This window comes from Chrysemys picta, chromosome 4 (genome assembly GCF_011386835.1).
Source record: "Chrysemys picta bellii isolate R12L10 chromosome 4, ASM1138683v2, whole genome shotgun sequence".
Classification (NCBI taxonomy): Eukaryota; Metazoa; Chordata; order Testudines; family Emydidae; genus Chrysemys; species Chrysemys picta.
In genome coordinates, this window is record NC_088794.1 from 148,418,658 (window position 1) to 148,433,380 (window position 14,723).

The 14,723-nt window shown below is 45.0% G+C and overlaps 1 protein-coding gene across 4 annotated transcripts in view; it reads right to left on the reverse strand.

The window, feature by feature from the left end:
• FRMD6 (FERM domain containing 6) overlaps nt 1–14,723 on the reverse strand; it is a 165,757-nt gene that overhangs the window by 72,189 nt on the left and 78,845 nt on the right. For 2 of the 4 annotated variants that reach the window (XR_010600834.1, XM_005290216.4), the window contains exon 1: nt 1,596–1,735. The exons of the other annotated variants lie outside the window; for them this stretch is intronic. The gene's annotated coding sequence lies outside the window, so the exon portion shown is untranslated. Of the gene's footprint in view, nt 1–1,595; nt 1,736–14,723 lie in introns of those variants that run through there. 4 annotated transcript variants of the gene reach the window in all.

The following is a 14,723-nucleotide window of genomic DNA, read 5'->3' on the forward strand; positions in this document are numbered from 1 at the left end:
AGAGCCGAAATGACAGTCCAGCATGGAAAGTAGGTAGACAGTCCAGTAGGTTAGATAAATGTCTATCAGGGATGGTCTAGACGGTATTTGGTCCTGCCATGCGGGCACGGGACTGGACTTGATGACCTCTCGACGTCCCTTCCAGTCCTAGAATCTATGAAAAGTCTTCCAGTAGAAGTACCGATGCTGTTAAATTTCAACTCCCTGAAATCACTGAAAGGAAATGACTAACATTCTTGGAAAATGAAGCAACTTGCAGTTTCTCCAACACCACTTACTAATCTCTAAAATTGCACCCTGTGGCAATAAAGAGTAGTTCATGCAATAAACAGCAAAATTAAAATAGATGCATATGAAACCAAAACATTGACAATGTCTGTATGTTATTACATCATCTCAGCTTTTCAAATTACCAAATTCAAAATAAAAAAAACATACATTTAAACACAAACTTTTATAGGACAAACAAAAAGTGTTTTGAATGTCACACTGCTAGAAATAATGGCATCTACTAACTGGGTTGACTTATTTCCAAAGGAAGCTATTTCTGCTGCTACATTTGTGTCATTAAATCTCTCACCAAGACCGACCGGCTTTAGCAAAAATTTCAAGGTTCCTGTTCATCACCAACTTAACGTCTAACAAACTGCCAGCCTTCATTTGGGCTTTAAAATATCCTTGTTTTGACATATTTTCACCCGTTTATGCCTTCAATCCTTATTAGGGTCAATGGGTTCTCAACTTGACATACCTATAAGGGTCTGATTTTCTGAAACACCCACCTTCCGCAAAGCAGGTCCCTTAAAGGTCTCACCCAAACACAGAGGCACCCCAAATCACTAGCCACTTTTGGAAACGATGGCTCTTAATTATTTGCATTTTAGCAGCGCCCTCTATGTTCAAGACACTGTCTACACACCTGCCCTGAAGAGTTTTCAGGTTTGCACTCCCCGTGCCTGTCATGCAAAGTGCCAAGAGAAGTCAATACCTCTCCTTATTATTAGTTTTCGAGTAACTCCTGGAAGCCCCGGGCATGGGCCAGGACCTCACCGTGTAAACACAAGACGAAAAGCGAATCGCTGCTTCAAAGAAGCTTTTGTTTTAGACTTGGATTAGAAATACGAGGGACCCTTGGATTAGGGCAGCCCTGCCTGGCTGCTCCAGGGTAGGCATTACCCTGACACCCCGTGCCCAAAGCTCGCCTCCTAGTCCCACAGCTGTATCCCGCCGCGGTCCTCGGACAACCCGAGCCCGGCCGAGCCCCCTCCCGCAACAGGACCCGCGCCGGTGCCCTGCTCCGCAGAGCCAGCCGCCGGGGCAGCCCGGGACCCGTCCCGCACCCCCACGCCCCATCCAGGCTGGGGGACAAGCGCCGCCAGACCGGGAGCGCATCCCCCGAAGGGAAGGGGCCGGGGGCACCGGCCCAGCGGGGCTCTCCCCCGCGGGGACCCGGGCAGGGCGAGGAAGGGGGTCCCCGGGCCGCCGCCCGCCCCCCGACGCGGCTCCCTTCCCACGCCGGTCCCCTCGCCTCGCCCACCCCGCGCAGGCGATCGCGTCCCCGGCCCGGCCGAGCCGGGTTCGAGCCGCTGCGGTACCTGGGCGAGCGTCCCCCGGGCTGCCGCGCTCCGCCTGCCCGCGCCCGGCTCCCCGCTGCTCCGCTCCGCCCTCCCGCCAGCCCCAGAGCGCGGCCAGCTCCGGAACGCGGCCCCCGGCGCCGCCAGCCGGGAACGTACCAAGCCCTGGGCTGCGGGGGAGGAGAGAGGCGGCGGGCGGGGGCAGGGCCCGGGCGCTCCGGCAGCGCAGCGCAGCGCCCCCCGCCGACACGTCGCAGGCAGCCCCCAGGGCCGCTGCCTCCTCCGCCCGCTGCGCCTCGGACCCCTCCGCAGGGCCGTCCTTGGTACAGCCCTGACCCGCCCCCAGCCTCTGCAGGGATGTCTACACTGAGCCCCGGGAGTGACTCCGGATTGAGCCTCAGGCGGCCTGGGTCAGCGCGCACCCGGGACACTGCGGGGGCTCAGAGCCTGAATCCTGCTGTGAGTGGGGTTCAAGCGCGGCCCCTGTTATTCTGGAGCAAGCCGCCCAGCCCAACAAAGCCAGAACGAGTACAGCTGTGCCCGGTTTTGAAGAGCAAACAGTCATTAGGTTGTAAACCAAACTGAAGAGCAATTCCACTGAGAGCGGCTTACAGCGTGGAGCAGTTTTCAGCACAGAGCCACAATTTGTTGCCTGATTATATTATGCAAATACATGCCCATAGGGGCTGGAACTAGGGGTGCAGCTGTACTCCCTGGCTTGAAGCGGATTCCATTATATACAGGGCTTACAGTTTGATTCAATGGCTCTTAGCACACATCTCCCCCCCATGCTCCTGGACCCCTGTATGTGCCTCCCCCCCACATAGACATCACAGGCACCTAGCTCATCACTAAAACAGTCATGTCATAAGTCCAATTATGCCATCTTTACTCATATTGGGCAGTACCTTAGGGCATGACTCAGGAAACCGTTAGTATTGGGCAAAACACTAAACTGGCACCAGTGGGATTTAAGCACGTACTTAAGTGCTTTGCTGAACAGGGATGAATGTAAGCATTTTCTTGTATTGCTTTTCAATGGTACTCAGACAAGGTTAGTTAACTGAATTTGTTATATTGCTCTCTGCAAGAGAAATGCCTTTGTTGCATTGAAGTTCAAAGGGGAATCATTACAAAAAGTGGACATTTAATTGTGTAGGCAAAGATGTCCCTGATAGATTTTGGATTAGTCAAACAAATGAGGCCAGTACCAGGAAAAATATGTTCTACTTTATTCTACCATATGAGTGGCCTGATCTGGTAAGAACCATTGCTTTCTTGGAGTTCTATTGAGAACGATCATTAATTTTAGCTCAATTCACCAAATATTTTATCACCTGTGCTTAACTGAACAAAGTGTTGCAGGTCAGACATCTGGAAAAGGCATATTCAATATTTTTTATGTTCCTCATAGGATTGGTTCATGATCATTTCTATATTGCTAGCTCTTAAGACACATTTGATGCCAAATAGTAGTTTTGTATCTCATATGGAAAGATAAATTAGTTCTGTTTAGTATCTTGGAACATAAACACATTTCTTAGCCTGCCCTTTCCACATCATTTACAACCTTTGAGCTTGCACATTTTATGCATTATGAATACTGCATTTTCTTGGGGTATGAAACCTTGCTACAAAGAAATTGAGATGATTAGATGGAGCAAATGAAGTATCATTTGAAAGCTTGGATAATTTACAGGAGTTTCTTATCTATGATTATAACAGACACAATCAACTCAGGATTAAATAAGGACTGGGAATGGCTGAGCCATTACAAACATTGAATCTATCTCCCCTTGTAAGTATTCTCACACTTGCTTCTTATCAAACTGTCTGTACTGAGCTACCTTGATTATCATTTCAAAAGTTTTTTTCTCTTACTTAATTGGCCTCTCAGAGTTGGTAAGACAACTCCCACCTGTTCATGCTCTCTGTATGTGTGTATATATTTCTCCTCAATATATGTTTCACTCTATATGCATCCGAAGAAGTGGGTTGTAGCCCACGAAAGCTTATGCTCTAATAAATTTGTTAGTCTCTAAGGTGCCACAAGTACTCCTGTTCGTTTTGAGGATACAGACTAACACGGCTGCTACCCTGAAACCTGTGATTATAACAAGATGTACAGTACATATCAATACAGTTAACATGCACATTTAGTTTACATATATGCTAAATGGCTAAGTGAAAGTTTTTGAGCCAGATTCTCCACTGGCATAAACCAGTATTGCCAGTGGAGGCCAATTGTTCTATGCCAGTTTACACCAGTTGACAATCTGTCTCTTTATGCAGAGAGAGAGAGAGAAAAAAAAACTTTAGCTGGTATCCTCCCTATCTTTTTTTTTTAGACAAACAATAGATCCATTAAAAATTCTGGAATTAATGCTATTAAAACAGGAAATGGAAGCATAGATGGAAAATGCAACTGCAATAAATTAATTTAATTTTGGACAAGATGTAATAGAGTCTTAACAATGGCTTTTCTCTGCAAACTTCAGAAAGGGAGCTATTACTGTGGCTAAATATATCATTCACTTAAAATAAATATAAATATTTCAAACTAGGATATATTTACATTAACAGAATTGAGTCTGCAGGACCTAGCAGCTGCTTTCTTCAATCCTGTGTCACTGCCGGTCAAGTTGCTTCTGCAACAGCATTTCAGTGGTAGCGTTGTTGATGGCAAGAATAGCTACACAACTATGCAACGAAGAAAGCTGGCTTCTCTCATGCAGATTTTCCTATGATTTTGTTTAACCGGTTGAAAAATGTAAGCAATGACCCAGAGTAGAAAATGAATTCATCTGCCCATGAGTACCAAGGCCATTAAAGAACATTTTGAAAAAATTGGCAACCCAAAGTTAATTGAACCATTTAGTATGGAGATTATTTTTAAACATCTTTAATTCTATGCATTTTCAGTTTGTGATGGAATAGAGCACAATCCATTGTCAATATAATATACTTTATAGGCCATTGCAAAAAATTTGACATAATTAGTTAAGATTTTTTTTCATGTTATAATCAGGTTTACCATGTGTATTATACCACAATAATTAAATCCAGAGGGTTGGTTTTTTAACAACGACATGTGAGCTTTCCCTTTATATTATTATTTAATATTTGCATTTGCACCTAGAACTCTCAATCAGTGATTGAGGTCCTGGTGTGTTAGGTACGTACCTATAATTAAAAGATAGAGTCAAATAACTTACTGATATAATAGAGTCTAAACTACTGCACACAATATAGCAACACATCTGACAATAATACAGGCCTATGGTGTGTAGAGAGATGCTGGACTGAGGGCTTCACCAATACAGTATGTTTTAACCCAAACAAAAGCTTTGTTTAGTGATAATGAAGGCTGTGGTACCACTCACCCAAGACTATACTGAATATAAATTTTAATGCTCTTCCGTCTAATATCTTAAAATTCATAAAGCCCTCATCAGGAGGTTCTTAAGTTTCTTACAACTCCTTTTCCAGCTTCACTTACTATTCTTTTTCAACTACTTCGCCTACTAATACTACCTAGTGCTTTTCATTGGTAGATCTCAAAGCCCTTTGCAAAGGAATTCAGTATCATCTCCATTGTACACACTGATACAAAGTTTGTCCTTGTGAAAGGTGCTAGCTAGGTTGACATCACTAGAGACTGAAGTCCTCTTTCCACAAGAGCATATAGGCCCCAACCCTGGAAAGCACTTCACCACAGGTAGAGCAATGCCAGCAGCAATATGAATTTAGGACCGGGAGAGCAAGAACAGCAGCAATACAAGCTTCCTGCACTGTCTTGATAGAGAAGGAGCTCTACCGTGTTCAGTATCAATGGACTTGCCTATACTGGGGATGTGCATGTTTTACATAATACAAGGCTAATGTAACTGGTTTTATGCACTTTTGGGTAAGTAAGTACCATTTTAATAATGTGTCGTCTTTATAAACTTCCAGAGCCACTGGTACGTGGTATAAAATAGCTCCATGAACTGGTAGCTTGTTTAAGGAGGAATCAACCACTTTTTATTCTGCAAGCCTTATTCATGATGAGTAAGTAGTAAGGGGACTGCGTGTGAATAAGGGCTGACAAAATAACTAGGGGTCTGATTCTCTGCTCACACCTGTGTAACTCCATTGTCTTTTGTGAAGAAACTCCCCCTCTTCATGCTGGGGGGTGAGATCAGTAGCAAGGCTAACGTGTCATTAGCATTATTTGGCTCGGCTGCAGGGCCAAATGCTTTTGTTTCCAGTTACATTAAACCTTACTGAGAAATCCTTGCATGGACCATGTAATAAAAAAGGAGTTCTATTCATCTTGAAGGGGGGAAGAAGTTGTTTTTTTTCCTGTATCAGTGTTTTGCTAAAGGATGACTTAGACCTTAATTAAAAAGAGCTGCTCTCTACAGAGTCACCACTGTATATTGATTGCTGTAAACGCTAATGAAGACTTGGGACATTTTTTTCCCCAGAGGATCTGGGAAAGTTCTTGCTGCATCTCCAAGGTGAGAAATGGCATCAACATTTCAATGCAATATACGGAGAACACAGGGATAAATTCAGCCCTTGGACTCCCATGGGCTGCTTCCACTAGGGCCAATGCCAGCACATGAGGGCAGAATTAGGGAAGGCCACACCCATGGCTTCCTTTGAGCACACATCTTGCTGAGAGTATGGATCACAGAAGGCGGCATCACATACAGTTAAAACCTTTATGTCCCGGGGGAAAATATAGTAATAGAAGTGTGACTGTGGTGGAGAAATGCTGAAGCCTCTCAATTGTTGTCATGAGTAACTGTTCTATGCCAGTTTAGAATCTGTCTCTTTATGCACAGAGAGAGAGAGAGAGAGAAGAAAAAAAATAAACTTTAGCTGGTCTCCTCCCTATCTTTTTTATCTCACAGAGTGCCCTTTTTACAACCAATATTCACAACCTGCTACAGCAAATCAAGAGATCACTTGAGTGCGCCAATAATTAAAATCTTGAAGCTATTTCTTGAGATCATTACAGCCTGACATTTTGGGGGAGGCTGGTTCTGTCCTTAATCTTGTATGATCGTGTTTAGAATAAATAAAAGTTGCTCTGTAAGTGGATCACACTAGAAGCCATTTGCTAAAGAAAGCTTGAGCTTTTGCTGCTCTCATCAGGACAGGCTCATTATAGTTTGGTTCTAGAAATAGCCTCCGTCATTCTAAAGACATAATTATGTCTTTGTCTTACTTAAGAACATGCACAATAGATAGGCACTAATGCATCTTCATGCATGAACACATTCCTCCATCAGATAAAATTCCCATTGACTTCAGTAGGAGTTTTGCCTGAGAAAGGAGTTCACAGGTTCACTGCAGAAAGAAAGGAGGCAGTATTGGGTAAGGATAGGGCACTCGAGTGGGATTCAGGAGACCTGGGTTTTATTCCTGGCTCTGCCACTAGCCTTATGAATGATCTGGGCAAGTCACTTTGTCGGTGCCTCAGTTTCCCCATCTATAAAATAGGGATAATGCCACTGCCCTTTTTTTGTAAAGTGCTTTAAGATTACTCATGAAAACCTCTCTATAAGTGTGTGGTATTATCTTTATTAACATTGTGTAGTAGCAGCCGTTTTCAAATTAAATAGAAGACTCATTTGACCATTCCAGGAACAAAATGTGTTACCAAACCACACAGGAGACTGAATATAAAATACCTATCTGTGCCCTTTCCCTGGTAGGCTTTCCCTGATAGCCTCTCACATTATTCCTGCAGTGCTGTGTTATTCTAAATTCCATCCATTAGTGCCACAGAATCAGCGCCAGCCTCCCTCATTACCTGGTTGAGCTGAAAATAACCAGCAGTAAGCTCCAGCTATAGGCCACACAGCTGAAAGAAAGACACAAGCATGTATGAGGGTACTCAAATCATAAACCTCTGCAACATACATTTTAGATTTTCTTTTATGGAAACAGTCTTAAATTATGTTGAGGTTTTAGGGGCTGCATCAGCTATCTGTGCTAGGCTATAAGTGGTTTATTCCTGAGGATTGTATCCACCATACCACCAAGTCGAATTTGCTCTGGTAACGTTATCAAGCCCTGTTATAACAGCAAACCAAAATGTCTTAGTCTGCAACTTTGCCCTATGGTGATCCAAAGAGTTACTGGCAAATCCAACGGAGAGGTTGTTTTCTGTCTTTGAGTTTTGCATCTGTGTAAAAGCCTGGCTCTTGCTGTTGGTTCCTCCTAGTCTGGTTCAGTCCATTAGCAGAAACTGACTGCATGCTGGAAATCTGACTTCCATCATCAAGGATCCAATCTTGCAAGGCGTGGGAGAGTTCCATAGCAATCAATCACAGGGGTGGCCCTAGGAAGATAAAAACTGCCTTCCTCAGGGAAGTGAAGTATGGAGTGAATTGGAACGTTCATTAAAAAATGAAGGTGGATGATTGCAAAGGCTAAACTCTAGCGAATGTGGGGAGGGGCTGGGTGAGTTTGCTCAAAGAGCTGCCCAAAGCAACTTAAGGCTCGTCTACATGTGACAGTATTGCACCATTTTAATTATAGGTGTGTTTTTAAACTGATTTTGATATACTGTTGCAAACCCCTGTGTGGACACATTTATTTTGGCCTAAATCAGGCTTATTTCGATTTCACTTAAGCCGATTAGGAATCAATTTAAGCTAAACAGAAATAAAACTGTTTACATGCGGGTTTGCGCCAGTTTAACTAAATCAGTTTAAAACCCAAATTTACATCAAACCAGTGCAATTTTCTTACTCAATAAGGCCTTAGGTTTTTCTTATCTTCTGCTTAAGATCTCTAAGCCTTTCCTACCCATCCACAGTGCTAAAACTCTTGTCCCGGCTGTCATGATCTCATGTCTCAATTACCGCAACATCCTTTTTTCTGGCTGTGACAAATGCAACCTGGCCTCACTCATTTCCATTCAAAGTGCCGCTGCGGAGATCATTTTCCTAGCCTGTTGCTTTGACCACGTCACCCCCTCTTTGAATTCCTCTGCCGCCTTCCCCTTCTCTTGCATCAAACAAAAGCAGCTTGTCTTCACTGTCAAGAACGACAAAGAGTCCTGTGGCACCTTATAGACTAACAGACATATTGGAGCATGAAGTGGGTATTCACCCACGAAAGCTTAAGCTCCGATACTTCTGTTAGTCTATAAGGTGCCACGGGACTCGGTCGCTTTTTACAGATCCAGACTAACATGGCTATCCCTCTGATACGTCACTGTCAGGGTCCTTCCTGGCCTATCCCCACCCTGCCTGTCATCTCTCATTCACTTTCAATCTGTCAGTGCTCGTCCCAATCGGCCCACAATGCCAGCTTCCATCAGCCCCTTGTTACGCTTTCAAATGAGCAACTTTGGGCATGCTCCCATGCTGTCCCTCACGCTTGGGAGAAGCTCCCTGTAAACATTTGCAGAGTTACCTCATTAGCCACCTTCAAAACTCTCCTTTGCTCTGATGCCTACAATGAAGCCGACAACGATTAGGTTACTTATGTGCTGAGAGCACTGCCAATCACGCCGATCAATGCTGTCTTATTCTTTCCTTGTACTCCCTCGGTCTGCCTGGATCCATCTGACTCTTGTCAGACTTAGATTGGAAGCTCTTTGAGGCTGCGACCATCTTTTTGTGTGTGTTTGTGCAGCACCTAGCACATCAGGCTCCTGGACTCTAGGGCTATGGTAATACAATAATAATATTAAAATTTGTGATCTCTAGCTGAGCCAGGCCTCTCAGACAGACCATCAGTTGCAGCAAATTACAGGGTAGTCTTTTGCTGTTAGTAAAAATGTCCAAGCATGACCAGTTTGAGCTCAAACTCATTTGGCTTGTGATCTTAATCAGATTTGGATCCAGATCTCCTGAGATGGAAGACATGGGAATTAACCAACCCACTGTACCTACCGCCTAGCATTCCATCTGCAATTCTGCTTCTTCCACTGTGTTGGAAAAACTTCCCAGCTGTGCACAGGAGCTGAAAACAAATTTCTGTCCTGAAAGAGAAGTTGGTTCAGGTTACAGGGGAAACTGACCCACTGTCACCGAAACTGCTTCAACCTTTAGGCTTTGTTTGCAATTGCTGGAGTTATTGACTTCAAGCTAAATTGTTAACTTTACCCAGCGATGATCGATGATAGCTGGATGTGTCAGCTGGGGTTGCCAGGCCAGTGGCAGGCAGCCATCAGAGACTCAGGCAGGAATGTCAGAAATGCAGAACCACACACAGTTCCAGGATCCCGGACTGTCCCTTTGCCTGCTGGCAAAGTGAGCCTGGATTCCCCTTATTGGTGTCCTCCACGTAACTCACAGCAAGAGCACACAAGTATACATTGCTGTTATAAATGTAAACGTCTTGCCGAATGAGAGTTCGGGTTCTGGTTTGACTCCAGTAGCTCATTATATTCCACTCTCATTTGAGATGTGCTCCCCATACACTGCGGAACGGTAATAATGCTCTGTCCTAGCTGGGGAAGCCAATATCTAACACACACAGGGATTAGCAAAATGAATCAACATGATCCGTTCCTGAGGAGAGCGAGGTTAGACTGGAATGAGAGGATAAGAAATAAGATCCAACCTCAGTTCACAAGAAAATGTCTGAAAGACTGAGAAAGATTTAAGGATCCATTCTCAACTTCTCTTGGTATATTGGAATTCACATCTTGTCTGTAGCTCCTTAATCGAGACGAAAATACAGCTACTACTGATACAGTGTGTTCTGACCATCATTTACAGCTGCCTAGGACTTAGAACCATTTCGAAGCTGTGTGCATGACATAAGAATTTGACTCACCAGTCCAATCCCAGTGAAGTCAGTGAGGCTGCACTGGTGTAACAAAGGAAATGTTGGCCCTGTATGCCTTCTGATGTGCAGATATTTGAGGTACCGTTCCGTTGGTTAGGGGCCTGAGCACAAGGATGAGCAGTAGGAACTCTTGATTTGCACTCAAATATATACAAGGCCAGATCCTTACCTGGTGTCACCTGGCAGAGCTCAGCTCCCCTGACTTCACTGAAGCTATACCTAGGGTGACCAGACAGCAAATATGAAAAATCGGGACAGGGGTTGGGGGCGGTAATAGGAGCCTATATAAGAAAAAGACCTAAAAATTGGGACTGTCCCTATAAAATCGGGACATCTGGTCACCCTCGCTATACCAGTTGACACCAGCCAAGGAATGGGTTCAGGACTGCGGTGCAATGCACTAAACATATTTGGATAGTGAACGCTGCTGAAATAAGTTGAGAGTCATAGTGCTACCACTCACTGCTGAACCAGCACGAGGGCGGGGCACACTATTCACGGCAAGTATTTTAGTCAATGATTTTGGCCTTTTTTCAATTGGCTAATTATTGATAAACCCTTTGGGCCAGATCCTCAGCTGGTGTAAATTGGCATAGCTTATTGAAGTCAGAGCTACATCAGCTGAGGATCTAGGCCTTGAATTTTTACATCTCGGATCATTATTTGAAATTGTCCACTGAGCCCTTTATGCAAACGTTTCCCGCTCTGGGTCATTTGCAAAGCGCCTAGTAGATAATCAGGGATTCCAAGGCCCGAAGGGATCACTAAGATCCCATCTGATCTCCTGTGCACCACAGGCCAGAGCTTTCACCTGAGAATTCCTGCATCCAACCCAAATAGTTTCTGGTTGAAGTTCAACATTATTTTCCAAAGACATCCAGACTTGATTTAAACACTCCATGTGATGGAGAATTTACCATGTTCCTTGATAATCTGTTCAAAGATTTCATTGCCCACAGAATTAAAGATGTGTGCCTTATTTCCAGTTTGAACTTTGTTGACTTCAACTTCCAGCCATTGGATCTTGTTATGCTTTTGCTAGATTAAAGAGCCCTCCAGTAGCAAAAATCTTCTGCCTATGGAGGTACTTCTAGATCATGATCCTGTTGCTTCTCAATCTTTTGTTCATTAAGCTAAATAGATTGAGCTCCTTTAAATTTTCAACATAAGGAAGGTTTTCCAGATCTCAAATCTTCCTATTGTCTGGTCATATGGCCAAGGTATCTAAGCCTGGACTCCCGTAACTTTTTTATAATTGGTACCACCTTTGCAACTTTCCTAAATGGGTTCCTTCCGAACGTGGTCTGTCCTCATAACACCAAGCATTCATCTTAACATTTTCATTTCCACTGCATTTGATATCTGCTCCTGTCTCCCCCTCAGTGCCCAGCACTCGGAGCCATACAAAAGGGGAAGTCAAGTCATCATCTTGTAGATCTACAATAGACTGCTTATCAAACTGAAAAGTAAGATCACGCCGCTCACTTCTTTCCAGGCCTTTCCTGTTCTGATTATAAGCTGGCTGTTGAGTTCACTTGACAGGATCAAGCGTACGGGGTGATTTCCTGCATAACTCTGTTTGATCCAGAAGAAGCAAAACTAGGAAGAAGGGGGAACACAGTCAGCTGGGGTTAAAAAGAGAAAGTAAAGCAATGGACCCATTAAAAGGTATGGTGGGAGCCCTGCATGGTGCCACCTGAGAGCTCCACATTCAGGCATCTCTTCCCAGATTGGGCAGAACTTGAGGTGATGTCTTGTGTTAGGTCTCAGTGCAGGCATTCATGTCCTCAGAGTGTCCACCGTGACGATATCCCCAGCTCAGAGGAGGCTGCTCGTCCGGCTCTCCAAGACAACGGTGCTGTCATGGTAAAGTAAGTGAGACTATATTGTGAGTGAAGAGATGGGTGACAGCCCCACCTGCCTGGCAGTGGGGAAGAGAGCTCAATGAAAATATGTCATTCCAACAAATGGAGCATATGACGATTTTATGAGCAGGGTTTTGTGCCAGTCCTGTTTTTTGGCAGATGGTAGCGGTTGGTTCCTTTAGTGGAGCACTTGCCTTTTGCCAGACACTGCTGTGTAAGAGTCCATCCATCGTACCAGCCCTTAGAAATGGCCAAGACAGAGGCTTGGCCCATGCAGTTCAGTTAGAATTCACAGATCTTTTAACTTCTATCTCCCTTCCCTGCACCTTCAGTACCAGGCCATCCAGGCCCAACCTGCCCCAGCCAGCACAGCAGAGCGAGAGGGAGGGTGAGGATAAGACACTCCAATACCCAGGGGTTAAAGGAAGGCCAGCAGGTGTAGCATAGCTGTCCCATCAATGCCTGGCTTGAGGGAACAATTCTCCCCTGCAGCTCCCCCTCCTTCCTAGCGGGTGCGGTAAGAGCACCCTCTGCTGTTTCAGCCTCCATTAACCCCGATGCAGGCTTCCACCAAAGAAGGCGGCCTTCCCGTTGACAATAGAGAGTTTATCATAGGACCAAAGATGGCAACGTCTTGTGCGGAGGTAGCTGACCCCGCTTGGGCTGACCCCTGGGTTTGAACCCAGGTCCTCCAGAGTTAAAAGCATGAGGCTCTGGCGCTCCAGCGAAAGAGAAAGGCTCAGATCCCCAACGGTATTTAGGCACCTAAGTCTCTTACATGGGAGCAGTAGCAAACGCATAAACCTTTACGTGGAGCAGGCAATGGAGAGTGACAACCAACAACCCATATGTTCCCAGTGTGGGTCCCAGAGGCTGGTTGTGCACAAGCATAGATGGCCAGTAGCCATTGCTGGGTTTTGTTTTATTTATACACCTCTATTCCCTGATATAACGCAACCCGATATACCATGAATTCGGATATAACGCGGTAATGCAGCGCTCCCGGGGGGTGGGGCTGCGTGCTCTGGCGGATCAAAGCAAGTTCGATATAACACAGTTTCACCTATAACGCGGTAAGATTTTTTGGCTCCTGAGGACAGCGTTATATCGGGGTAGAGGTGTATCTCTTATAATTACACCCCCTTCCCCAAACATTCAATGCCTCGGAACCATCACATTGTGCTACTCTTTGTTCCTGTTGTAGTGTGAGAACTGAGGTAATCTCCAGGAGCCGCTAGCCAGGGCACCAGGGTCCAAGGCCAATGATACCTACCTGCTAGGCTCCAGATAATCACCGTTCTGAGCACTGACACAGCGATTCACACGTTCAAAGCGCTGTACAGACGCCGACTCACTACAGAGAGAGAATACACCTGACGGCCTGTCAATTAACTTCTGGACAGGCGGCGTGTTCCCTGCTGCACTGCACTGGGATTCAGTAGAGCCACTGAAAACACATGGAACATTCACAATGAAATTAGTGCATTCGAAACAGGATTTTGTTTGGTGCACGTAAGCCCAGGCTCAAGGGGACAGAGGATGGTGGCGGAGGAGAGATCAAGGAACAATAATATTTTCATAGATTATTATTATATATTTGTAGCACTAAGAGCCTGGGTCAAGACCCAGTTGTGCCAGGCGCAGTATAACCACAGAATAAAAGAGACAGTCCCTGCTCTGAAGAGAATTATTGTGGTGAATTGTATTGGACACCAGCTGGGGGAACAGAAGTGTGGAGGGAAGAGCTTGGAGAACCTCAAAGCACAATGGAAGCACTTGAAAAAGGGCATTATCGGGCTAAGAATCGTGGGCTAGATTCTCAGCTGGGATAAGTTAGTATAGATTTCAACGGAGCTACATTGTTTACACCAGACAAGACTCTGGCCCTGTGTTTCTAAATAATACATTTTCTTACCTAAAATTAGGAACACTACCTTATATTATTCAAAGAAAAGAATTTTAAAATCTAGGGCCAGATCCTTAGCTGGCCTCAATCGACACAGCTCCACTGGATGAATGAAATCAATGGATCTACACCGATTTACGCAAGCAAATGACCTGGGCCCTATATTTATGCTGGTTGTTTACTTTTTGGCTCTGACCCAAGCTCAGGAAAGTAACCAAAATAGCGGTCTGCTCTGGGATCTGCTGGGAGCACGAAGAGAAGCAAAAATCAGCTAAATGATCTGCATGAAAGTCTGGTTCAGCGTTAAGACGTTCCCCCTTCGTACAGGCAATCAGGAAGATCTGTTGCTTCTCTCCATGCTGCTGTGGGTCCTGACAGACAATGATGGATGCTGAGAAATGACAGTTCAGCAGGAGAAGCTAGAACACAGTGGAGAAAAAGAATGCTCTGAACACGAGTCCCCAAGGAGTCCTTCAGTCCTGCATAACAGGCCTAGCACTGCCTGAGAAGGGGGCAACAGGCAGGGACCAATTCAATTAGTGCCAAACCAATGGGGGGAAAAAGGTAACCCAGAGA